At 44.7% G+C, this 26,368-nt stretch overlaps 1 protein-coding gene across 12 annotated transcripts in view; it reads left to right on the top strand.

The window, feature by feature from the left end:
* The window catches only part of Pcbp3 (poly(rC) binding protein 3), a 199,599-nt gene that overhangs the window by 110,309 nt on the left and 62,922 nt on the right, over positions 1 to 26,368 (top strand). Inside the window, exon 3 of one of the 12 annotated variants that reach the window (XM_036167306.1) lies at positions 6,296 to 6,372. The exons of the other annotated variants lie outside the window; for them this stretch is intronic. The gene's annotated coding sequence lies outside the window, so the exon portion shown is untranslated. The remainder of the gene's footprint in view (positions 1 to 6,295; positions 6,373 to 26,368) is intronic. 12 annotated transcript variants of the gene reach the window in all.

The following is a 26,368-nucleotide window of genomic DNA, read 5'->3' as shown; positions in this document are numbered from 1 at the left end:
AACGAGCAAAGCTACTGACCCAGATTACTATATCCAGCAAAACTACTGTAAATTTTGTAGAAAAAAAAAGGTTCATGATAAAAGCAGGCTAAAGGAATTTATAAGTACTAAGCCAGCTCTGCAAGATCATACTGGAAGAAATTCTTCACTTGAAGAGAATGATACTCACATTGAAGAGACTCTGGGGGCAGGGGACTATTCTAGAACAGTAATTAAACAAATTAAAATTATGAAAACATGAAATACTACAAAATCAACCAAAATGACCAGAATCAATACATATTTTTCTGTAATGATTCTGAATATTAACAGTGCTAATTTCTCAGTTCCAAGATATGGAGTAGCAGATTGGCTTAAGAAGTCATATATATCTATTTGATGCCTTCAAGAAACACACACTTCACTATTGAAGATAGCTACTAGCCTAGGGAGAATGATAGGAAAAGGTGCTACAAACAAATGGAAATAGGAAACAATCAAATATCACTGTTCTAACATCTGATAAAATAGACATTCAATCAAAAGATAAGGAAGCTCACTGGTCAAAGGGACAGTCCATCATGAAGACATTATTACAATTTTAATATACCCACTGAACACAGATGCACACAATGTCACAAAGCATGTACTAGATACAAAATTATTATAGATTAACCCCAACATATTTGTACTAGGTGGCTTCAGCACCTCACTGTTAATAATATACAGGCCATCTGGATATAAACAGAGAAACATTGGAGTTAAATGATACTATAGAGCAAATGAACTTAACAGACACCTACAGACTTTCCATCCACGTACTACAGAACACACACCATTCTCACTAGTCTATGGAACACCCTCTAAAATAGGTCATATATTTGGACACAAACAATGACTCAATAAAAACAGGAAAAGTGACATGACCTCCTGTATTCTATCTGACCACAGTGGAACAGGCTAAAATCCAACAGAAATAGAAGCTACAGAAAATTCACAAACTCCTGTTGATTCAACTGTACAGTATTGAATAGAGATTGAGTCACTGAAGAAATCAAGAGAGATTTAAAAATTCCTAGGATTGAATTAAAATGAAGATACTATACAACAAGACCCATGGGATACAATGAAGCCTTAAGAGGGAAGTTGATAACTCTAATTGCCTTCATTAGGAAATCAGAGACGTCTCAAATAAATAACTTAATGATGCACCTTCTGCCTTGAGAAAAAAAAAGAACAAGACAAACCACAGTGTAGTAGATAGAAATAGTTAAGATTAGGGAGGATAATAAAGTAGAAATAAAAAATAAATGCAACAAAGAGCTGGTTCTTTGAAAAGATAAAAAGATCAACAAACCAACCCTTAGCCAAACTAACCAAAAGAATGACAGATGAGTCCCAAAACAATGACTTTAGAGATGAAAGGGAGACATTATAACGCACACCAAAGAAATTCAAAATAGGAGAGTATAAGAGAAATGGATTTTTAAACACACATTACCTAATAAAATAAAAATGAGATAAATAATTTGAACAGATCTATAACAAACAGCAAGATTGAAGCAGTAATTAAAAACCACTCTACTAAAAAAAAATCTTAATCCTAGAGGAGTTTACTGCAAAATTCTACTAAGTCTTTAAAGAAGAACTAACGCCAATCCTTTTCAAATTATTTCATAAAATAAAAAGGAAGGAATGTTTCCAAACTCATTTATGAAGCTAGTATGGAGCACATTTGAATACAATAAAGGCTATATATGACAAACCTACAGCCAACATCATACTAAATGGAGAAAAACATGGAGCATCTCCACTAAAACAAGGGTTTCCACTCTCCCTACTCTTATTCAATATGGTACTATAAGTCTTACCTGCAGCAATAAGACAGAAGCAAATAAAAGGGATACAATAGGTAATGAAGTAAAAATAATTCTTGTTTCCAGATAATATCCCATCACGAGACCCTAAAGATTCTACCAGAAAACCCTTAAAACTGAAAATTCCTTCAGTAAAATAGTAGGATGTAAAATTAACACAGAAATCACCTTTACTATATATGAAAGACAATCATACTGAGAAAGAAATCAAAGAAACAGCCCCATTTACAATAACATAAAAAATAAAGAATAGAACACCACCACCAACAACAACCCTATAATAAGCCTAACCTAGGAAGTGAAAGATCTCTACAAGGAAAACCTTTATACACTGAAGAAAGAAATTGAGAAAGACATTAGAATATGGAAAGATTTACCGTGTTTATGGATTGAAAGAATTAATATTATAAGAATAATTGTATACCAAAACAACCTACAGATTCAATGCAATCCTCATCAATATTATAATGCACATTAATCAGGGGGAAAAAACTTTTAAAAATTCATCTGGAAACAAAAGACCTTGTCTTTTAGATTTATTTCTGTTGTTGTGATAAACACCTTGACCAAAAGCAACTTGAGGAGAAAAGATTTTTTTTCCTTATGCTTTACACCCCTTCATCAAGAGAAGCCAACAGAGGAGCTTGAAGCAGAAACCACAGGGGAATGATGTGTATTGAATAGTTCCCAGGCTCATGGTCAGCTACCTTTCTTATATAGCTCAGGCCTACCTGCCTAGGGATGGTACCATCCACAGAAGGCTGGGCCCTCCTACATTAATGAGCAATTAAGAAAACACTCCATAGACATTGCATGGGCCAATCTGATGAGGGAATATTTGAATTGAGATTCCCTTTCCAGGTTTGTGTCAAGTTGACAGCTGAAGCTAACTATGACATTTTGGATTATCAAAGCAATCCTGAACAGAAAGAATATGAGGTATCCATATTTCAAATTATAATAATCATGGTTTCAAATTATACTACAGAGTCATAGTAATAAAAACAGCATATTATTGGCACAGAAGACAGGCATAGAGGTCATTATAAAAGAATAGAGGACCTGGATATAAGCCCACACAGCTCCAGCCCCTTGACAAAGATGCCAAACAATACACATTGGAGAAAAGATAGCATCCTTAACAAATGATTCTAGGAAAGCTGGGTATCTACCTGTATGAAAATGAAACTAGAATCCTTATCTCTCACTCTTCATAAAAATCAATGTTAATGGATTAGACTGTAATGTAAGACATGGAACTTTGAAATCATTAGAGAGTTTCTGAATAGGACTCCAGTTCCTCAGGAAATGAGGTCAATAGTCAACAAACAGAAACTCATGATAAAAGCTTTTGGATAGCAAAGGAAGCCATCAGTGAGAAAGTGACAGCCCACAGGATGGGTAGCTGTACATCTGATGGAGGATTAATACACAGAACTCCAAAAGCTAAACAAGGAAACAACCCAATTAAAAAGAAGCTAAGGAACTGAACAGAGTTCTCAGAAGAAGAAATACACATGGCTGATGAATATTTTTACAAATGTTCATCACCATTAGCCATGAGGAAAATACAAATTAAAAGCACTCTGAGATTTCTCTTATGGTAAGAGTCAATCCCATCCCAGTTAGATGGGCTCTCTTCAAGAATATAAATAAATGGGGGTTGAAAAGATGGGTCTGTGCTTAAGAGCACCTACTGCTCTTGAGAGGTTCAGGGTTTGGTTCCCAGCATCCACATAGTGAGTCATAACTGTCTAGTTCCAAAGGACCTGGCACATTCATCTGGACTCTACAGACATCAGGAATGCATGCAGTACACATATGTACAAGCAGACAAACATTCAGGTACATAAAATAAAAATAATATGTTTTAAAAGAAAAAAATAGATGCTGGCAAAGGAATGGCTAAGGGGAATGAATACCTATTCACTGTCAGTCGGAGTATAAACTAGTGCAGGCATTGTGGAAATCAGTGTGGAAGTTTCTCACAAAAATAAAAATTGAACTTGCATATGACCCAGGTATACCACTTCTGGCCATTTATCAAAAGGACTCCATATCCTACCACAGAGGTACTTGTACATCCAAGTTTATTGCTACTGTCTTCACAATAGCAAGGAAATGCAATCAGCCTAGATGTCCACCAACTGGCAAGTGGGTAATGGAGATGTGGTACATAAACACAATAGAATTTCATTCAGCCAAAAAGAAAAGCCAGATTATGAATTTTATAGGAGAAACTAATAGAACTGGAAAATACATTAAGTGAGGTAACTCAGGCTTAGGAAGACAGACACGGAATTTTCTCTCTCGTATGGCCCTCGCTTTTAACTTTATAAGTCTGTTTTTAGATGGAAGTGAGTATTTGTAGAGCCTAGAAAACTAGAAACAGAGTAAAACTAGAGTAAAGTAGAGACAGAGAAAAAGAATCTTTAAGTTGTGTGAGTGGTGGATGGTTGTGTAGAACACATATATAAAGTTGGAAGAGGGGATTCTGGGAGTAGAAAATTCTAAGTGGGCATGGAAGTGGGGAGATGGGGAAATGTAGGGGAATGTGGTGGGAGAGGCATCCAAAATGAATGATGTAGGAAGAGGTCATGTATCTGCTACTTGATAAGCTAATCAAAAAGTTAAAAAGGACTTGGAATGGATGTACTTTAAGTGTGTGGGCAAAGCTGCTCCTAGAAGCCGTGTGTTAATAAACAAAAATCCTAATGTCATGGGTGGGCTATTCTCCTATGAGTTATGGTCAGGGAGGCTCCTGAAACCCCCCAATATAGGCCATACTGTTGGTTGTCCACTAAAAGTAGACTGTAAGACCCTGAGGACACAACATGCCTTGGTCAGAGGACATAGAAAAATCAGGCTACAACTGGGCTGGAAGCTCCCTCCCTGCTTGTTAGCTCTCATAGTGGTGAAGTTGCTTTTCAGGCTGCTGAGGAAGAATTACCATCAACAGTCTTATTCAGCTTGGACTCTGTATGCAACAATAATGACTGGCCAAGACCACTGGTACAGTAGTGGCAGGTCTGTTATATGGTAACCAACTGCTTTTTTATTATTATTTATTAAAGTTGATGCCTGCTCCATAGGAGGGTATTCATGACTGATACTCTGAACCTGATCAAAAGCCTAAGGCTGGGGAGGTAACAGGCCTTAGTGAGGAAGCTATTGCTGTTAAATGTGCCTGTCGAATCCCTTCTAAGCAACCATGTTTATGACTGTAGATTGGTGTTGATGTCAGCCTTGATCAGCAAAGCTTCCTTTTACACAACCAGCAGTGACTGTAGAGACTCCTAACTGGTCCATGTACTGAAAATAAATGGCTATTGAATTCCCAGAAGTGGAAAATCTGTGTCTCCCCTCTACGGTTCAGACAACGCAGCAGAAGAAGGGATGGAAAGAATCTAACATCTGGAGGAAATTGGGGTAGGGTAGCAATATGGAACATTGACATCTGGGCATGGCATGGCTGCTATACTCTTGAATTCCTGGCAAAAATCTGAACAGGATTGAATCTGCCAGTATCTTGTCTCAGGGGAGTTACTTCTGCCTGAGGGTTTATATTCAGTTAATGGTTGATGGGAAGGAAGAGAGACTGTTTCTTTAGTAGTGTAACTAGCCACTGGTTAGGTGGCCATGCTCCTGCAAAGAACTCTAAGGAAATTCACGGGGGCTGGGGGAGCATGAAAACAGAAGAGGGAGCTAACTGGGAAGATGTTTATTGGCAGAGGAGGAATGGGGGTGAATATGATAGATATACTTTATATATATGTATGGAAAGTTATAATGAAACTCATTATTATGTATAACTATTATATGCTAATAAAACATTTAAAAAAAATGTAATGGCTGTTATGCCTAGAAGACAGCATTCTATAACACCAAAGAATAAGATCCTCCCCATTGACTGCTGGGTACAGAGCAGGGGAGGTGTCCTAGACAGGGCTTAATGGCTTCGCTTTTCTCTTCTGTCACTATGTTTCACAAACAGTAGGCTTGGCTAACATACATCAAATTGAGGTACTTACAGCCCTTCAAAGATGTGTGGTTAGATTTCAAAGGTGCATTTCTGGGCTCACTGAGGTTGCAGACTGTTTTGAAGGTCAAGTTAAGGAGTGGCCAAAGTGGACTTTGGGATGCAGCTCTGGTAGTGATGTGCTGCAGGCAAAGGGCTGGGGAAAAGTGAGGCTGTCCAATAAATGCTTAGTACCAGGAATGGATTAGGGTCCACAGTGTCTCTTTATTGGGGTGTGCTGTGAGCCACAGGACAGTATCTGACAATTGCTGGTATCTGACGCCATGCCTAATTACTGTGAGCTTCCCAAACTGAGAAGGGACTGAAGGGGGTCAGGTGGGTTATGGCCTGTGTGCCTTCTTATTATTGGCCATGTCAGGTTCCTCAGGTAATGTGACGCTTCTCCCTTGCTTTTTGGTAGATGGACAGTCTCTCCTCGGGGAGCAGGTGGGCTGGCAGGACAGGCGTCCCCAGGCCGGGAGAAGGAGGCGCTCCCAGGTACTCTCGTCCACCCCTTGCTGGTGACTTGCCCACCCAGCCCCCATCCTGTTCCAGACAATGGCCACCTGTGACCCTGCCTGCCTTGACCTGCTTTGCCCACCTGTGCCTGCCTGTGCCTGACCTCAGCCCAGAATTCCCACCCTTCCCATCCCAACTTAGGACTGGTCCTGACTTCCGGTTCCTGCCTTGCTTTTCCACTCTGACCCAATTCCCAGTAACCCCCTTCTGCCATGTCACATCACAGGGACATCAAGAAGGAGCTGTTCAGAGCCGGTCAGGGCTGCCTGCTTCGCTTCAATTTCTTTTTCTTCAGGGGTAATTTGTAGCGGAGCGAAAACAAACGCTTCTTTTAAAAATAATGTGGCCTGGGTTGATGGTGACTGTTACTTCTTGTCCACACAGAATGTTGGTAATTCTTTACTTGCTTTGTGGTCTTCTTCATCAGTTAGAAACAGTGGAGGTAACGAGAGCTTGCAGGATAGCACTGATCTGAGGAGTGATTATACGTGAGGCTGGAGGAATTGGCGGCTCCAGGGTCAGCAGATCAGCAGTCACCCAAGTGGGCTCTAGGCCAGGCTCTGACCAGACTTGGAACATATCCACAAGTAAGCAGCCTGGGCATGTGTTCCTAGATGGCTGTCTAGGGTAGACTTTACATCTGAGAAAACCAGTGATAGATTCAGCAGATGAAGGGAAAGGATGTAAAGGAAGGGGGTCAAGAGGAAATGGGTACATACATGTGTGTTAGTGTAAGCGTGCATGTCATGTACAGGCACACAAGTATATATGCTTATACACATAGTAGTGCCTGTGCATGTACATGTGAGTTCACATGGGTATGAATGAGCACATACACACATGGATGTGGGTGTAGGAATGCATCCAGACACGTTTGTGTTTGTGCATGTATGTATAGGAAGGTGCATATGTGTAGTTTTGTGCATGTGTGATAATGTTTATATCTGTCTATATGCACATGGTTGTGCATGTTTGTGCTCACTTGTGTGTGTGTGTGTATGCATGAGTGTACATATAGCTGTGCACACACACACTTGTCCCACCTGAGGTGACATTTCAACAAGGTGAGAGAGAGGGAGCTGCAGATGAAGAGCAGCCATGCAGAAGAAATGGCCAGCAGGAAAGTTTAGAGTGGAGCAATGCCAGGGGCCAGCGTGACCAGGGGAGAGTGAGCGTGGGACAGCTTAGCTCTGAGAAGTGAGTGTGGGTCCCTGCAACATCATCCAGCCTGAGTAAGAGCCATTGCTTGGTGTAAGCAGAAGAGAGACCCGAGCTGATGGTTTGTTACAAAGTCACTGTGGCTTCTGGGGAAGATAGACTCTCAAGAGACCCAGGGTGTGAGGAGAGACCAGTTAGGAGACTCGGCCTGGGCACAGATGAGAAGCAGTGGTGGGTAGAACCATGTGACTAGAACAGGGGCTTGCGCCCCTTTCCTTTATCTGCTGAGTGTATCTGGTTGTTCTTTCCCTCAAGTGTGAAGTCCACTTTGGATGGCCATCTCTGGGACAGACCCCTCCCTCACCCCCAGGGTCACTAGTGGATCTGCCCCAAGCCTCCCCAGAACCTGGCACAAAGCCCACATTTGGCTACTGTTGACTTACTGACTTGGGGTAGTAGCATAAGGCTTCTCCTGCCTGTCTCAGTGTGAGACAGGATCTCTAAACAGTGAGAAGCAATGTCTATGACAAAGGACTTGAAGAACCACCAGGCTCTAGGTGAATAGTAGGGAGACCATCAGCACTGATGCAAAGCTGAGGCGAGACCTTGAGGCTGAGAGGCGCCTGGCAGAGAAGACAAAGGAAATGTAGACTTATGCTTGGTCAGCAAATCCGTATATTGCTGCCGACAGTATGGACCATTGGTAGACACAGGAGAGGCTCAGGCCCTGGCCTGGGAGGTTCCAGTAGGGAGGCAGAGGAGTAAACAGGGATTGAGTTGGAGGGAGTCTAGGGAGAGGAGGAGCCATGAGGCACATCAAGCAAGCAGCCTCGCCTGCCAGGGTGAGAGTACAGGCTCAGCACAAAAGTCTGGGGAGTCATAAGCAGTCTTCAGCTTTCTAGATTCAGGGAACAAGAGTGAAGTGTGTCAGGGGTGGTGGTGATGGGCTGGAGCTGTGACTCCATGGATAAGAAATCCTGCTGCTATTACAAAATACCAGGGTTCGGTATCTAGCACCCACAAGGTAGCTCACAGCCACCTGGACCTCTAGTTCCAAGGACTCTGATGTCTTCTTCCAGCATCTTGGGCATTGCATCCATGGTGGTGCACAGATATACATGCCGGCAAACACTCACAAACATATAAGATAAAAAATAAAATAGTTCTTTAAAAATGGGTGAAAGTAGAGTGCATGAAAATGAGCAGGCATGGCGGAAGCTACTTTAGAGAGTTTTATTTACTACACAGGGGAAAGGATACAAGGGAGAAGAAGGAACCTAGGTTTCTTGTGGAAATGGGAGGAGCAGCAACATATATCCGAGGTGCCACACACAAGCAGGAGGGAGAGGAGACAGCCCACTGAGACCAGTGCTGGGCATTGTGGGTACCAGTGGGGTCCAGCAAGGAAGTCTTTCCCTAAGGGTGCTGTTGGCCATCAGCCCAAAGTGAGCACGGAGAGGCACGAAGACACAGGACTCCATCTGAAATTCAGTGTGCACATTCAAAGACAGTTTCAGTTGTAAAGGATGAGTTTGAAAGTCTGGGAACTGTGACCAGACCAGAAAGGAGAGTTGCGACCTCTGGGCTGTGTGGCCTATGTATGACTATGCCATGTGCTTGGTAGCTTTTGTTTTCCAATGGCACTGGCACCGTTGCCTGGTTAGGGTGGAACTGGCAGAGTGGTGTTTTAGTAGGGGCTAGCTTCTGATCAGTAAGAACCAGTGAGCAAGTCGGAGCGAAGAGAGCGGATTGATGTGAGCAGGGACAGGAGAGACCGAGAAGAGGACAGCAGAAGGCAGAATGTCATACCTGGCTTCTGATTCAGTTGTTGGTGGTTGTAACTTAACTGCTCTCAAAGTGGAGAACAACCAAGAAATTAAAATACTCCCCCCATCCCCCCCCACACACACCTATACACATTTTTTCAAGTTAGAGAACAGTACTTGGTTTCCATGGTTATTGCCTTTTAACTACACAGCAAGTGTTATGTAGTGACACAGGGTAATTATAGGCAACAGAGAAATTGCAGGATAAGTCTTGAATAAATACAGAGTAGCTAAATGGGTTAGCCTCTGCTCCCGAGAGTGATGTGCAGTTTACTTCTGGGCCTGAGCTACATGTAGGAACAAGGTCCTTGGACCTGTTACCAGTCCAAAGCCATGCTTCTGGCCCTCAGCTTTTCCTTGCTTTATCATATGATTGGGCTCCTGCTTCCCTTCTGTGCCTAGACATCAAGGCAAGCAGTCCCCAGCCCCACCTGGCCTTTGTGGCACCCTCCTTAAGTGAGACTGGGAAGTAGGTGCAGTTCTTCTGTGGCTCTCCAGGCTGGAAATGTCACCAGTACTTGAGGAAGGATGTTTAGAGCCTAAAGATAGTGCACACCCGTCTCCTGGTGATGTATATAACAGGAAGATTGCAGAGAACTGTCATCTGCTGTCATTTTAATCCAAAGACCTTCAGAAAAGACATGATTTAAGCAGCAGCTACAGTAGGAACAGGAGTGCCTTCAATTAGAGGGCCAGGCATATAGATTAATCGACTGAAAAAAATAATGCTTATGAGCATTGTAGGGAATGCGGAAAGGCCATAAAGAGTAAGAACTCCGATGCACGGAGGGTCAGGAGAGAAAAAGGGGCAACCTCCACTCTGAAGTGCTCTTTGGCAAGCTCCAGATGTGTATAGCCAACTCACATTGAGAAAGTAGACTGTGATTGGGCCATGGCATCAAAAAGTGTGCCCTGTCATCTGTAACTCCAGAGAGGGCCTGGGAACCACTCCCTGAAGACAGAAAGTAGATGCATGGGATCCAGGACAGGACAAGCAGATCGAGGCTTTAGCAGAACTGTGAACACAGCCAAGCGCCATCATATACTTGAAGAAAACGAAAAGCAGGGGAAAGAAGCGTCATGCACAACAGGAAGAGCAGTCAAGGGACGGGCTTATAAGTATACCACATGAGAAAAAGATTCAAGTAGAAGCATTGCTTCCTCCAGAGAAACAGCCAAGGACTTGGGAAAGAAGCAAACATTTAGGGAGTAAAATGATGAGGCAGGATGGCTGAATCACACGATGAAGAAAACAAAGAGTCACTGATGTCTTAGATGGGCTTTTCTTGCTGCAGTGAAACTCCATGACCAAAAGCAGCTTGGGGAGGGAAGGGCTTATTTCATCTTAAAGTTCTCAGATCACATTCCGGCACTGCGGGAAGTCAGGGTAGGAGCGTAGAAACCCGGAGGCAGAAGCCGCACTCTGCTTACTGGCTTGTTCCTCATGACTTGTTCATCCTGCTGTCTAATAGTACCAGGAATGCCATAGCAATGGTAGTTTCTGCATTGTTGCTGTGTTAGCCCATGGGTGTGTGTTGACTCCTCCTGTGTCCCAAGTCTTGGGCTGTGGAATGTGATGTGCACTAAACAGTATACTTTCCTGGGAGATTAAAGATGTCCAGAGCCTAGTAGGCCAGGCAGGAGACTGACCCCAGGCAGGTCTCGAGGTAGCACATGGGAGCAGAAACAAAGTTGGAGTCTGTGGGCATTGGCTTATTAATGAACGTGACTGGGGTTTCTACACACTCAATCTTTCTTACTAGGCTAAAATCAGGGACCAGAGATTCCTGTTGACCATGATGCCCAGTGAGAGTAGGAAAGGGTAACATTGAGCTCATGAAGTGTTCACAAAAATGTTTCCCTAGTGAAGGAAAGGCTGGATTCTATTAAAAATGAGGCTGGCGAGGAGGCTCAGTAGATGTGCTGGCGAGTCTGTTGTCAGTTTGGTGCAAGCTTGAGTCTGGGAAAAGGAGATGTCAGGTGAGGAATTGCCTCCCTCAGATGGGCCTGTAAGGAAGGCTCACCCCTGCTGCACAGGAAAGGTGTTATTAGTCACTTTTCTCATTGCTAGGACAAGATTCCTGACCAATGCAACTGAAGGGAGGGAGGGAGGGAGGGAGGGAGGGAGGGAGGGAGGGAGGGAGGAAGGAAGGAAGGAAGGAAGGAAGGAAGGAAGGAAGGAAGGAAGGAAGGAAGGAAGGACTTATGTGGCTCATTGTTGAAGGAGTATACATCATACATCCAGAAAACCACGCCCATGGTAACACGAGGTAGCCAATGACACTGCACCCACAGTCAGGAAGTGGAGAAATCACTGCTGGCACTCAGCTTCTTGTCTCGTGTTTCCATTTTTCTTCAGTCCAGGTCCTTAGCCTGTGGGATGGTACCACCCACTTTCAGGGTAGATCCCTCCTTCTCAGTTAAACCTGCCTAAAAATACCCTGAGAGACATGCACAGACATATATCTCCTAAGTGATTCTAAATCCCATCAAACTGACAGTGAAGGTTTAACCATCACAAAGGAGATTCCCCATTGCTTGACTCTGTGGTGATACACAGCTGTGCTGTGGGGGAGTACTTTGCATCCTCTCCTCCCCCAACAGTATCTGTGCCAAGGCCTCAGGCATCCTTATCCTGGCACCATGGTGGCCACATGGGACACCATCACACTGGAAACTTGGCACAGCTGCCTCAGTGTTGGCCTGTGCCCTTCTGAGCATGCAGGGCCTAAGGGCATCCCTCACTAGGGGCTTGAAAAGGCATATGGTTAGATACCAGGGTAGATCAAGGGAAGTGGGTAATTTAAGCATTCTGGATGGGTGGTGGTAGTAGCAAAGAGGAGTTTGAAGCTGGACTTCGAGAAGATGCCAGTGAGGTCAGAATCTTTCCTTCTGAATCCCTTAGACCCCTTAACCCTTCAGGCAGCCCAGCCAGTAGTGGACCCCTGGAGTTGGTGCCATTGTGTTAGTCAGGGTTCTCTAGAGTAACAGAGCTTATAGAAAGAATCTAATTCTCTCTCTCCATGTATGTCTATCTAGATAAGACAAATACATAAAGAAGATTTATTAGAATAGCTTGTAGGCTGTGGTCCAGCTAGTCTTATGATAGCTATCTGCTAATGGAAGGTCCAAGAATCCAGTAGTTGTTCAGTCCACGAGGCTGGATGTCTCAGCTGGTCTTCGGTGTACACAAAGAAGTAGGCTCTAAATGCTAGTGTAGGAATGGACTTGTTAGTGATGCTAGAGCAAGCAGATAAAGAGCAAAAGCTTCCTTCTCCCATGTCCTTATATCGGCTTCTAGCAGAAGGTGTGGCCAAGATTAGAGATGGGTTTTCTCAGCTCAAAAGATCTAGATTAAAGGCGTGTCTTTCTACCTCAGAGATCTAGATTAGAAGTAGATCTTCCTACTTCAAATTAAGCAAAAGTCCCTCACAGGTGTGCCCTCCATTTTTGGATTTTAGTTACTTCCAGATGTAGTCAAGTTGACAACCAAGAATAACCACAACAGCCATACAGAGTGGTTGAGCCTCTGGGGCAGTGTGGCAGGACGGTGCATTCAGGTCAGGGTAGAGCCAGCAGTGCTGGAAGAGACTGCTACTTCCCTTTTTGTTACCAGTTAGACAGTTATCAACATGCTTATGATAGGTGAGTGTATCCCATCCCTTATCCTGCCTGCATGTAGAGTGGGCAGCTCCCTCTGCCTTGGAGACCGAGAGAACTGACGGGATGGCATGAAGAGACATCAAGAAAACCTCCCTCATGCCGTCAGGGACAACAGCCCCTGAATAGTTTTGCTTGAGATAGGTGTCAACCCTGTTTAGAGAAAGCGTGACCCATCTGATAACCAGTAGATGAAGGGAGGCCTGACAAAGATATAGTCACAGTGCCACTGTGACAGAGTCACATGGTTCAGTGACTCATCACTGGTGTCTGGGACTCTTGAAGTGGTTAGAAACTGCAACAAGGGAGAGAGCTTGGGCTGCTGTGGGCTACCCCTCAATCTACAGAATGGGGACAGGTTAGGTGCTGGGAGGTGGTGTCCAGAGTGCACCGCACACGCCTTCATTCCTTGTCTCTATACCAGCAGACAGTGGCAGCCTGGTATCATTTGAAACTAAGATAGCAAATGCGCGCCCCTTGCCTTTCTCTTGTCTCCTGTTTTTTACTTTAGGATTATATGAGGAAAACAAAACCTAACATTCCCTCATTGTAACATTTTGCAAATTACAGAGTACTTTACACAGCCCTGAAAGGTGGGTATTTCATGGTCCCCATTTAGAACAAGGAGCCAAAAAAATGAGAGGAATTGAGTCACAGGATTAGCAGTGGGAGGGTGAGTGGAAAGGTCTCTGCAGAGTGGGCCTCCCATGTCCATGGTCCCAGGTGTGGGTCACTACCTCCCAGAATGCATCTGTGCCAGGTTCTACTTCTGTTTGTTGACCCAGAGTTGTGGTCAGGCCCCGTCCTGCAAGGATCGGCCTTGGCATCGCCTTCTACTCAGATGCCACTATAACCAACATCCATTTTCTGCAGGTGCTGCTGCATGCTCTAGGACCCCCAAATTCCTTGCTAGTTATTCTTCAAGAGTTTTATATTTTGTATGCACAGCCAATTTTCCTTTTGGGAAAGTCACACTTTAAATGTTAATTTCTAGGCGTTCTTTCCTTTATTAAGTTCTTACTTTTGACTAAGATATATAGTTGTTTTATTCATTGCAGAGCTATATAAATATTGAATGTTGTGATATAGTTAATAAGACTTAGCAACCTAAGGGGATCTGGAATCTCCTAGGAGACAAGCCTTTGGACAGATCTGTGAGGAATGGTCCAGATTAGGTTAGCCTCTGGCCATGCTTGTGAGAGATTATCTTAGTTAGCTGAGGCAGGAAGACCTACCCTAAAAGTGGGCAGCACCATTCCCTGAACTTGGGTCTAGACTGCATGGAAAAGAAGAAAGCTGCCAACACTGGAAGCCATCAGTCTTTGCTTCCTGACTGAGGATTCAGTGTGGTCAGCCACCTGGACTGCCTGCCATGATGGACTGTACCTTGAATTCTCAGCCAAAATAAGCCTTACTCTCCCTTAAGTTCTCTCATTTATCAGGAAATTTATCACAGCAACAGGAAAGGTTACTGGTGCAAATGGTTTCTTGTAGTGTATGTTATTTTATGTTTTATTTCTGTCTAGAATTATTTTAATGATCCTACAGTTCCAGATTTTGGCTGGAAAGCAGTTCCTGCTCCAAGCATTTCCAGTAGAGCTCACTGAGCCCGTGGAATTGGTTGGCAAAGTGATAAGAGGTCAGAAGGTCAGAAGCAATAAGGAAAGGGCTTGGGAACAGAAGAGGACTCACTGGGGTCAGAGTGACTCTTGTTCCAGACCAGACACCTGTGCTGGATTTCCTACCTGCCTGTAAGAGATGTTAGAAGTTCCTCAGAGAGAAGAAAAATGATAAGGCCAAGTTCAAAACTGTTTGGGACTAGATGAAAATGAAATCACAGTGATAGGAATCAATGAAGTAGAAGAAAAAATTGAAAACCACGTGACTTCTTAGAAAAGATGGTTAGATAGAGGAGGGGAGAGGGAGAGGGAGAGGGGAGAGAGAGAGAGAGAGAGAGAGAGAGAGAGAGAGAGAGAGAGAGAGAGAGAGAGGAAGGAAGGGAGATGAGAGAGGGGAGAGATAGACAGACACAAGGTCTCAATTACCTTTGAGGGCACACCTCCAGGGAACTGACTTCTCCCCAGTAGGCACCACTTCCTAAAGCTGCCAAAGCTGCCAACACTTCCCAGTCAAGCCCTAGGCTGGTAACCTATCTAGCTTTTAACATCTGGGCTATAGGAAGACATTTAAGATTAAAAAGAAGTAGGCAAAAACTACATAAAATTCACAAAGTTAGTAGGTCATTACAGCAAAGTTTCAAGATATAAGACCATATACAAAAATAAGCTATATACCATATACTAGTAGTGAACAAGCAGAATTAAAATTAGCACACAATGCCACATTAGCACCCCTCCCCCCAATACTTAGGCAAAACAACACATATACACATGACATACAAAATATATGAGGCAAACTATTAGAAAAAACTGACAAATGAATCAAAGGAAAACGATAGATCATGGAGAGATATTCCATATTCGAGGATTAGATTCAATATTGTGAAGATGTCACTTTGTCATAACTTGATGTAGAGTCCCCACAATACAAATAAACATACTTATCGGTTATATTTTAGACATTGATAAAGTGATTCTAAAGTTTATTTGGAAAAACAATGGACCCAGAATATCCCGATGGAGGAAGAAGAAAACAGCAAAATGATGTTACTGACTTTAAGACTTACTATAAAACTACCATAAAAGAGCTGATGAGATAGCTCAATAGAGACTTGCCACCAAGCCCGATGACCAGAGATGGATCTTCAGGACCCACATGGCGGAAAGACAGAACTAATTCTCACAAGTTGTCTGAACTCCACATCTGTGCCTTGGTATGAATGTGCACACATTTGCACACACCCAAATAAATAAAAATGTAATTTAAAACTTTTAAACTACGGTAATCATGATAGTGTTGTAATGGTAAAGGAATAGACAAGTTAATAACTGAGATCTCAGCTGTAGGTCACTTAAATATAGTCTGGTCTTTGGTGAAGAAGCTTAGGAAACACAACAGCTGGAACAACTGGAATCCACATGCCAAAAAAAAAAAAAAAAAAAAAAAAAGAAAAGAAAAGAAAAGACAGACAAGCATTAACTCAAGACCACAGACCTAAATGTAAAACACAAAACTAAACTAGAAAATATAGAAGAAAATCAAGATGGCTTCTGTTTTTGTTTTGTTTCTGATGGGATGTTATAAAGGAAAGAAGAGGTAAATTTTGTTAAATTTTCTGCTTTATAGAATATGATATTGTTAAGAGAGTCAAGAAACAAGCCCCAGAATGGGAAACATTTACAGAAGATATATGTTACAGGACTGTTATATAAAACAGATAACCTCTTAAATTCAGATACTTCACTAGAAAGGATGCGTATGTAACAAATAGATGAGAGTTCCCACATCATGTGTCATTGGAGAAATGTGATTTCAAACAAGCAATCATGATGTAACTTCCAGAATGGCCAGAGTACAGAGCATTGACAGTACCACATGCTAGCACAAATGGGGAGCAATGAGAATTCATACCCTCCTTCCCTCCCCCCTTTCTCCCTCTCCCCTCCCTCTGTCCCTCCGTCCATCCCCCCTCCCTCCTCCAAGGGAGGGGGTAATGTTACAGTCATTTGTGAAGATTTTATCAGTTTCTTTCAAATGACACATTCTCATATGTTATGATCCCACAAATTTGCTCCTTGATATCTACCCAAATTTGTTGAAAACTTATGCCCACACAGAAATCTGTCCGTGGATGTTTACAGCAACTTCATTCATAATTGCCAAAAATTTGGATACGAGGTCTGCTTCAATGGGTGAAAGCATAGGTAAACGGTGGTACATTCAGACAATACAATATTCAGTACTAAAGAGAAACAAGCTACTGTGAAAAGACATGGAAAAATCATCAATAGTTATTATCGAGTGAAAGCTGATTAGAATAGGCCATAGACCCTGTGATTCCAACTGCATGATGCTTTAGAAAAAGTGTAACGACAGAGTCAGAACAAAGATGGGTGATTGCCAAGGGGTTGAGGGTTGGGAACGCTGCATGGGCAGATTATAGAGGGGTTTTTAGTGCAGTGAAAGTAGTTTGTGTGATACTGTAATAGTGGGCACACGTCATCATACCTTTGCCTGGAGTTACTATACAACAAGCATAAACCCTGATGTAAACTGTATTTTTAAATGAGAGCAATGTTTCCTGCCTGGTGTAACAGTTATAACAAGTGTGCTCTGGTGGGAGATGTTGCTAATGGAGGCACTGTGAGAGTATGAGGGATACATGGGCAATCAGGTGCTTGTGAGCCTAAAACTAACCTTTCAAAGTCTATTAAAACAACAGATGGTGATGGTGCACAGCTTTAATCTCAGTACTCGGGAGGGAGGCAGAGGCAGGTGGACCTCTGAGTTCGAAGTCAGCCTGGTCTACAATTTCAGGATAGCTAGGGCCCTGTCTCAAAAAACAAAACAAAACAAAACAAAACAAAACAAAAAACCCAGAAACAAAACAAAACAAAAACAACAACAAAAAAAAAAAAAGAAAGAAAGAAAAGGAAAAGGTCTATTAAAATAACAAAAGCAACCAGAGTTCTTGAACACTGTCTTGTGATAGAGCAAAAAGGTAGAGCTCCCTTGGCTCTGAGGGAGGCGGCCATTGTGTGTTGCAGCTTTCCCATGAAGAGAAACTCTTCTGGATGTTGCTCATTGATGGGCCGAGAAGGCTGCTCCATGCGGTACATCTCTCATGCTGGCACAATACAGAGATCACATCTGTGATCTACATCTCAGCACTACCAACAGGGCTAGCACTTGGTTGGTGGAGGGCGTGGGTATGTCATTGGCCTGTCCATCCATGTAAGTAGAAATAGAATGGGGTTGTCAAGGGGTTAAACTGCTTTGTGACCTTAGGTCCTTGTCAGCAGACTGACTCCACAATCTTCCCAGATGCTATTTGTCTGGGTGAGGGTGGTTCTCAGAGATCCTGCCCGACCTTTTGCCTTTCCAAGATGAGGGAGGAAGCCAGAGTGATGGTTCTGGCACCTGCCAAGTATCTCCACCCGTTTTGTGATTAGTAATGGGTGAAATTGTCCAGCTTGTCACTTGACAGCACAATGGCCCTTGTGAAGCTGACTGGGGCCAAGGTTCCATTTGTCACTTTAATTGGGGTCCCCTGAAATGGGCAGAGCTGGGCTCAGTATCTAGTAGTCTCTGAAGGCCTGCATTTACTGATTTCTGCACGCTGCTTTGGGCCCCTCAGAGAAGGATTGGGAGAAAGCATCGTACACATTGTAAGGCTGGAGGTCTTCTACAGAACCCAGCCTCCCTTTCAATCGTGGCTCTGCTCAGTGGGCAGTTTACAGCCTGGACAAGAACCCCTGATTCTTCTTTACAGAGTTGATAACATCCATTGCCAGCATGCATTGTCATGTGTATCTTATCCTTGAGGGCACCATGGCCACAGGGCTGTGGGCCAGCACACCCTGCTGACCCAGGCAGGGCTGACTATCAGAGCATTGTACCCTCTCACTCCACGTTCTATTTTTGCCATTTGACCTTTGATGCCTTGGAACTCTCCACCCCAAACTGGCATTCAGGAGTTCAACCCTGTTTGTAGCAAGAGTGGGCCTTGATGCTGCACACAGTGCAGAAGCCTCTGAAAGTGAACTGTGCCACAGAATGGTGTTGCTGATCCGGGAAAGTAATAACAGGCAGTGGTCACTGACTGAAGTCACACTGTCTCGATGAGTTTAGGGTCAGGCCAGCACACACTTTCTAGACTAGCCTGGAAGAAAGTAGTTTCAGTTTTGTAGGATAGTTCACTGCTGCCTTGGGAGCTAGAAATAAGCTGTGGACAATGATGTGAGCAAGTGTGGGTGATTCCTGTTAGTATTAGAATTATTGAAGCAGGTTCTGGGAGGGCTCGGAGTTGGGCTACAGCCAAAGCCCAGGATACAGTTTTGTCTTTGAGGAAAGGCAGAAGACACGCTGTGCTTGATCAGGCCATGGTGCTCTGCTGCCACCTAGTGGCACTGATTTTACATATTCAAGGGTGCCATATTTTCATAGTGTGGGCTTCATCAAGGGGGAGCATCCAGATTATGAGTGTGTCTTTCTGAAGTTGCTCTGTATGGAAGTTCTGTTGACCACAGCACCCAGACTACAGCAGCCAGCCTTCTTTGGAGAGGATGGGGCTAGAACCCCCATGCACAGGGCATGGATCTGAGCTACAGCTATGTAATTCTCTGTGTAGAGTCCCTAGTGTGTTCTGCCCATCAGCTCGTGGTCAGAGCGAACATGCCTGAAGCTACGTCTCAGTAGATTTGAGTTTTCCACATTTCTGAAGCAGAACCCTTTCTTCAGAAAGGCACAGTGTGTTTTGTTCGTTTTGTTCTTGCCCTGGCCTCCTCTCTTTCCCGAACTCTAAACTGGTCTTGTCCCTGAAGTAAGCAGGAGGAAAGTTCACTCAGTGAAAGTACATTTCTAAGATGCATTCTTAAGGGCTTCTGCCAGAAATCATGTTGTGTTACAAGAGGCCAGTCCCTGTTCACAGCTCATAGGGAGCAGCTCTTGAGACCCTGGGCCGACTCCCTAAGATTCTCATGGCCAGGCTCGTCACTCGTCTCCGATCACACACGTGTTTGGGTGTGCAGCCTTGTGCTTGCTGACCTCTCCTATGTCCCCCAGTACTCCTCACTGCCACCAGGTACCCAAATGCCCCACAAGCGCATTCACTTCCTGTACTTATGGTCCTAATGAGATTCCCACCCAGGCATAGCTGGGTAAACATCCCTGATAATGGAGGAGCCCCTCTGCAAGCTGGAATGGAAACAGCTTTATTGTCAGACTGTGTGGCCAGCTTTTCTTGATTCTAAATGTGCCATGGTTGCCAGAGCCAAGAAATGTGTCTGCCTGTGTTCATCCAGCCCCCAACTTTTTTTTTCTACAAGCCTGAGGCTAGACTCTGGGATAAAGGGGCATGAGATGAGGTTATGGGTCTTCACATTCTGAGATTAAAAACATTTTGGGGTGCCTGAGGAGAAAGGAGAAGGCACATACCTTTACTCAGACTCCTGAGTTGCACCTAAGTGACCATCTCTGCTCCTGGCTCAGCAATGAGCTTCCTACTGCTGCTCTTCCCCATGGTTCCCCTTCTCGCCAGCCTGTCACGTGGCTCCCATGTTTTAGATCATCTCTGGACTTTTCACATATACTTTCAACCCTTATGTGCTAAAAGCCTCAGCTAGTTCTGCGTAGTGAGCAGCCTTGAAGCTACGTGTGCATCTTACGTCACTGGCTTCCTCACTGAAAACCCAGGTGTGGAAAGAATCAAATTCCAGAAAGTTCATGTTGGTTTGATACCTCCTGCTGATGCTCTGGTCAGCTCAGGTCCCTAGGCCTCTGCTGTGTGGAATCTACCCTCCTGCCTGTCCCAGAAGCCATTATATTTGCCACACTTAACAAAAGGGGAAGTCTGTTTTCCCTAACATTCTACAAACTAGAAGGTGGTGCCCCAGGGCGCTTCAGACCCTGTCTCACCAGATTGTGGCAATTGACAACAGCTTAGTGCTTGTCTGCCAAATTTACAGCTATAGCCTATCTGCCCCCCCATCTCTGCACCTTTGTTCATGTCTCCCTAGTGTTCCAAGAAGTCATTTGTCTCAGAGACTGTGAGACTGTAGCCCGAGGAGGCATTGTCCTGAGCCCTGGGCAACGGGAGGCCACCTTCACCTGATCTTTCCAGGGCCCACATGGAGACCCTGTGACCTATATCTTGTTTTGCCTCTTCCCTGATTTAGATATGGTCTGTGCTGAGACAGTGACCACTTATCACACCCATAGCCATACTACAGCATCTGTGCAGATGTATATACCAAGGTGACACATCTGGATTCTGCAGGCCTGAGTCCTGTGTGTACTGACTCCCTGAAGGTGTTCTGGCTCCCTCTTCTGTATGTAAGAGCTAAGAGTCCCCCTCTGTTCTTGAACACACAGTTTTACAGAAGCCTCCAATGGCACCATGCTATGTATTGATGTCATTGTATATAAAAACAGAACCTCAACCTATGAACAGCAAATTCATTTAGAGCAATGGTTCTCAACTTGTGTATTGTGACCCATTTGGGGCGTGTCAAATGAACTTTTCATAGGGGTTGTCTAAGACCATCAGAAAACACAGATATTTACATTACAGTTCATAATGGTAGCAAATTACATTTATGAAATAGCAATGGAAATAATTGTATGGTTGGGGGTCACTACAACATAAGGAACTGTATTAAAGGGTCCCATCATTAGGAAGGTTGAGAACCAGTGCTTTAGAGGGAGCAGAGTGAGGACAGGAGTCTTAAGTGAGTCTTACAGAATATGATGCCAAGGAGGCTGCACCATCGGGAAATTGCGTGTGTCCATGTGTTGGAATGGACTTTTGGGGAGACTGAGGGGCTATGCTCTCAACAGTTTCCTGAATTAGAGGGAGTAAAGAGCAACCCTAGACAACCAAGGGCTGGCTCAGTTTGTCCTGGCCCAAGTCGTGGAATGGGGGCAACTCTTCTCTAATACACTACTTGTCCTTTGTTATTTTGAAAGACATATTCTTAATGAGAGAGGATAGTTATCAGTAGTTGAGTATTTGACAAAATAATGACATACGCTAACACGGTGCTGAACATATTTCACAATTAGGCTCTCCCCCAATGGGAGAGGAATCAAAAGAGTGGAGTCACCATCTGCTTGGTCCCTATTGTGTACAAATAAGCCGCTCATGCCTTTTTCTCCTTCCTCCTGGCCCAGGCAGCCGCCCAGCTCAGCAACAGCCCCTCTACACTGCCCCAGTGTGGGCATTCCCACCCAGCTCAGCAGTGGCAGCTGGTTCCTCAGCCTGCATCTCTGGAGTCCATTCTTCCCTACTGGCTTGTTCCTCTTTCCTGGCACCATTTAAAGGTCTTCTGAGGGCTTCTTTGCAGCTAGGCTGCTCTGAGGACCGTCTCTGCCTCACTGAGGCTGTGGCCGTGTCCCAAGGCTTGCCAGGTTGTGGTAGATCTTCCATGGTCCCCCGGAAGTCCTCACACTCTTTGCCCTATCACTGTAATCCCAATGTGCCCAGGGGCCTTCCTGGGCACTATGATCTTGTGCAATGGTGGTGCTGAGGGTGTGTCCACTGCAGCCCTTTGGTCTCATCCCACTGGGTAATGGTGTCTGTGTCACCATGCCTGGATACCTGTGGAGTCTGATGTTTGTTTGGCCCTGCAAGCCCTACCATGGACCACAGGTCACACACACAGCTGGAAGAAGTATGGTGAGACGTAAGTTCCGCTTTCCTGGTGAGGAAGGAAGTGGCCCACCCCCCCAGTCTGTTTTCCTTGTCCTCAGGTCCGTGACCTGCAAGGCTATGGAAAATGGTAAAGTTGGAACACTTTGAGAGGTTCTATTTTCTAGTTCCATAAATTTACCAACACAGCTGAGATGTGTGTGTGTGTGTGTGTGTGTGTGTGTGTGTGTGCGCGCGCGCGCGCGCGTGCTTATATGTATTAAACACATGATGGGATTGATCATCAAAAGTCTTCCTCAAAGTGATATAGAAGTAGCAGAACTCTCTAGACTATCAGTTTTCACCCTGAGTGCTTTAGTACACAGGCTTCTAAGTGCCATGGTGAAAGGATGCTAGCTTTGAAGAGTCCACTTTGCATTTTACAATGATACCATGTTCCAAGGTGAGCCATGGTTCTGGGATTCTCTTCAGTGACAGGCCATTGACAGGAGCAGGAAAAGAAACTAATGTGGCCAAATCGAGCTTCACAAAAACAGCCCCTTTAGTGTTCATGTGGGCAATCTTGCGGGCCACCTCAAAATGCTAGCCTCTCAGCGTGTGGTGGACCAAGGGACAATCTCTATCCAGCAAGTGGAGACCAAGGGCCAAGCCATGGCCAGCCAAGCTTCCACTCCCGTCACACTGTGATCCTTGAGGAAGGAAATCAGACAACTGGGAATCGTATGCAACATTTTTCTTTAATGTCAGCAACAGTTGTGGACTTTTCTGTGAAAGATAAAAACATAAATTTTAAAGCTGAAAACAGTAGAGTTTTTCACAATGAAGCTAGCAGAGGCCAAGTTGATTGCCATTGTGATGGCCACTGAACCTCAGAGAGCTGGAGTTGCAAGTAGCCTCTTGCCCACATGCCTCCTTTCTATGTAGACTCCTCTCTACTGGTTTCTCAGTGTGTTCAGGAGAGTTGCCTAGCTCTGGCCATTTACTGATTGGCTGGATGGGCTGCAGGGAGCAAGGGCTGACCAAAGGGAGGTACTCATGCTTGGCTTGCCGCTAAGCCTGGGCGGACACTTCCAGAGCCCAGGCATATGGCCATGTGCTAGAATAGCCAGCATGGAGGCTGAGGGCAGAACCAGGGGCCAGAAGTCCTGGCAGTTCTGTTTCTCTGAGTGGGACATAGGCAATCCACCCGCACACAGCAGAGCTGCAAAAGCAGGCCAGCTTCCTCCCCTCATACTCAAGGGACTGCAACTATTCTGGATGTTAGACCAGGAAAGGCAACATGAGACAGACCATGGCTGTGTCCTCCCTCTTTGCACAGATCTGTAGCAAGAGGGTTGCATTTGAGTTTATACATCTGTTACTCAAAGGCGTGCTTTGATTAGTTCTTACTGTCTTTTTACTTGGGACTCTAGAGTTGTGTGGCACTGGCCTGGACCTTCTTTATGAAGAGAGCCACACCTTCGTTTCTAGGAAGCCGTGTGTGTGGGAGAGCCCACATTTCAGCTTTCTGGCACCATTGTTCTCCTTAACCAGTTTTAGATAACCTGGAGTCACTGCCAGATGACCTCTCATCAAGACATAGTGGCTGTCCTGGCACCTGAGAGTCAGGGAAATGGAAGAAACCCTTGCCAAGGGCAGGTGGATGTGCCGTGTCCTGATTGGTTCATTCCTCATGGCACAGCCTATGTACTCACAAAGAGCCTGGATGACATGGTATGCTACTTTTGTGCCCACACACGTGGGAACATGAGCATTGCCTGTGTGCATGACCGTGTTAGTTGTAGCTGCCCTGTCCCCAAGGGAAATGTGACATGCTTAGAGTCTTCAACCTTTGAGACTGATAATGTCTATGGTGGCCTGATCAACCAGACATCAGAATGGCTGCTGCTGTTCCTAGCGGGTCCCGGGGGGGGGGGGGGGGCGGATCGAGAGAACTACATTTATCACTTGACTTCTGCCTCTCCCCAATGACATTCCCTTTGTGAACAGAAAGGAGGGACAGCAGAGCTGGCTTCCTGGACTTTCCTTGTCTATCTAGCTCTACAGGGGCTGGGTCTCCAGGCTTCTTTGAGCCTTAGTAACATAGGAGGAATGACACTGTGGGTCACACTGCTTTCGATTGGGGACCAATTTAATGAACCTTTTCCTAAAGGTTCCTACTATGGTGTAAGGTGACTTTTGGTAAAGTTATTTCTGATCTTAGCACATCATGACCAGATACCACTGCCCTCTGTCCCTTTTCTGTCATATAAAACGTTCTGGGATTGTTCTCCGTGACCTCCAGTAAGTTGGATTTTAGGTGGACATTTCAAATCTGTTAAGAAGATGGGTTTGCTGTCCCCACAGTCTGATGTGCTGTCCTGGTGTCTTCTCTGTGCTGCCAGTGCCCTCATCTGCTCACTACTGACCCACTATTGCCAGGGCTGATGGTGGATATGAAGGCACTTGCTTTGGCCCTGTGTTTATACGTCTTCCCTTGCTTCATATAGCTGGCACTGAGTTGCCTGGTTCTTGTGTATTCATCAGCTTCACTGGGAGTTGAGTCCTTTGGTGAGGAAGTAAGTACCTGCTGGTCTCACTCAGGCTTGGAGTCCACATTCCAGCCCTCCCCCTTCCCTGTGCCCCTGCCTGATAGGCTTCTGAGTGCTCCTGTGGTTAGCTTTTATTTTGTAGTCTTTGTGTCTCCGATACAGAGCACAGCTGTGCTGACCTGACCTGGAACTTTGACTAGGCAGTGAGACCATACATGTGTCTTCTGATGCAATTGATTAATTGAAGGGCTATCCCAGCCCCCAGAACTAATCCTGTACTTATGTATACGGTGTCCTCTTTATTGTGTATCTTTATTGTGTAAAAATGTGGTTTGTTGTCTATATTTTTCCCTTTTTATAATCCTTTTAAGAAGGGTTATGTTTTAGTTCTCTAGATTTACTTTTGTATCTGCCCTCAACCTTTCTAGGAAATTGGTTCTCCTGGGGTTTGGGGAGTCGCTGCCCTGTGCTGCTCTGTACTTGACCGTCTGTCTGTTGCTGTCTGGCTTCCTCCCTATGCAGAGGAGTTGGTCCTTTTACCTGGAGTTCCAGGGACTCTTCTGTGTCATTACCACCCCTGGATCAGTATGCTGGGGTATATGAAGAACATTTTTAACCCAGTCTCTACCTGATAATGTTCATAGGTAGTTTTTATTTTTATTTTTATTTTTAGAGATTGATTTTGCTTTTATTTCTGTGCATATGTGTGAGTGTCTGTCACATGTGTGCAGATGCTGTGGAGCCCAGAAGAGGGCCTGGGATCCCCTGGAGTTAAAGTTACAGGCAGTTGTGAGACACCCTATGGAGGTACTGGGAACTGAACTTGAATCCTCCGGCAGAGCCTTGAGTACTCTGTCACCACTGAGCCATCCCCAGCCTCACGGTCATAGTTTTGCTTTTCTTTCTTGGGAACTCCACTATATATTTCTGGGATGATTTTTGACCTATGCTCTGAGTCACTCAGTTTCTTCCTGGTCATTTTTGCCTTGCTCAGTCTTCTCCTCTTTGAAGGCTCGGCAGTCTTTTTGTAGGTTCAGTTTGCCTGGTTCTCCTTTGCCTCTTGCTACGGCTGTTTCCAGGCTAATGCTGCTGCTTTCTTTTGTGTCTTTTAGAGTTTATCCTTGTTTCACAGTGTCCTGTTTAGGTCTGTCTCTGTGGTCTGTTTGGATCCCCACCCCCACGCCCATTTTTAGATTTCAAAAACTTTGTGCACTAGCACTTTGTTTGCATAGATGCCTGTGCACCACGTCCATGCCCGGTGCCTGAGGAGCTCAGCAGACAGCATGCAGATCCCCCTGGAACCCATGGGGTGCTTGGAATGAAACCCTGGGTCCTCTGCTTGAACAATAAGTGCTCTTTAACAGCTGGGCCACAGCTCCACCCCAGCGTTCCTGAGACCCGTCCTTCCACAGTGCGCCCTGCAGTGCTGCCCTGTGGGTGGGATTTTGCCATCAGCAAAAGCTTTGTTTCTTCTCCCAAGTTTAATGAGCTTCCTTTTGAGTAGGTCATTTACCCCGAGGGATACTCTGTAC

This window comes from Onychomys torridus, chromosome 18, assembly GCF_903995425.1.
Source record: "Onychomys torridus chromosome 18, mOncTor1.1, whole genome shotgun sequence".
Lineage (NCBI taxonomy): Eukaryota > Metazoa > Chordata > Mammalia > Rodentia > Cricetidae > Onychomys > Onychomys torridus.
This window is presented reverse-complemented; position numbering and strand designations above follow the sequence as displayed.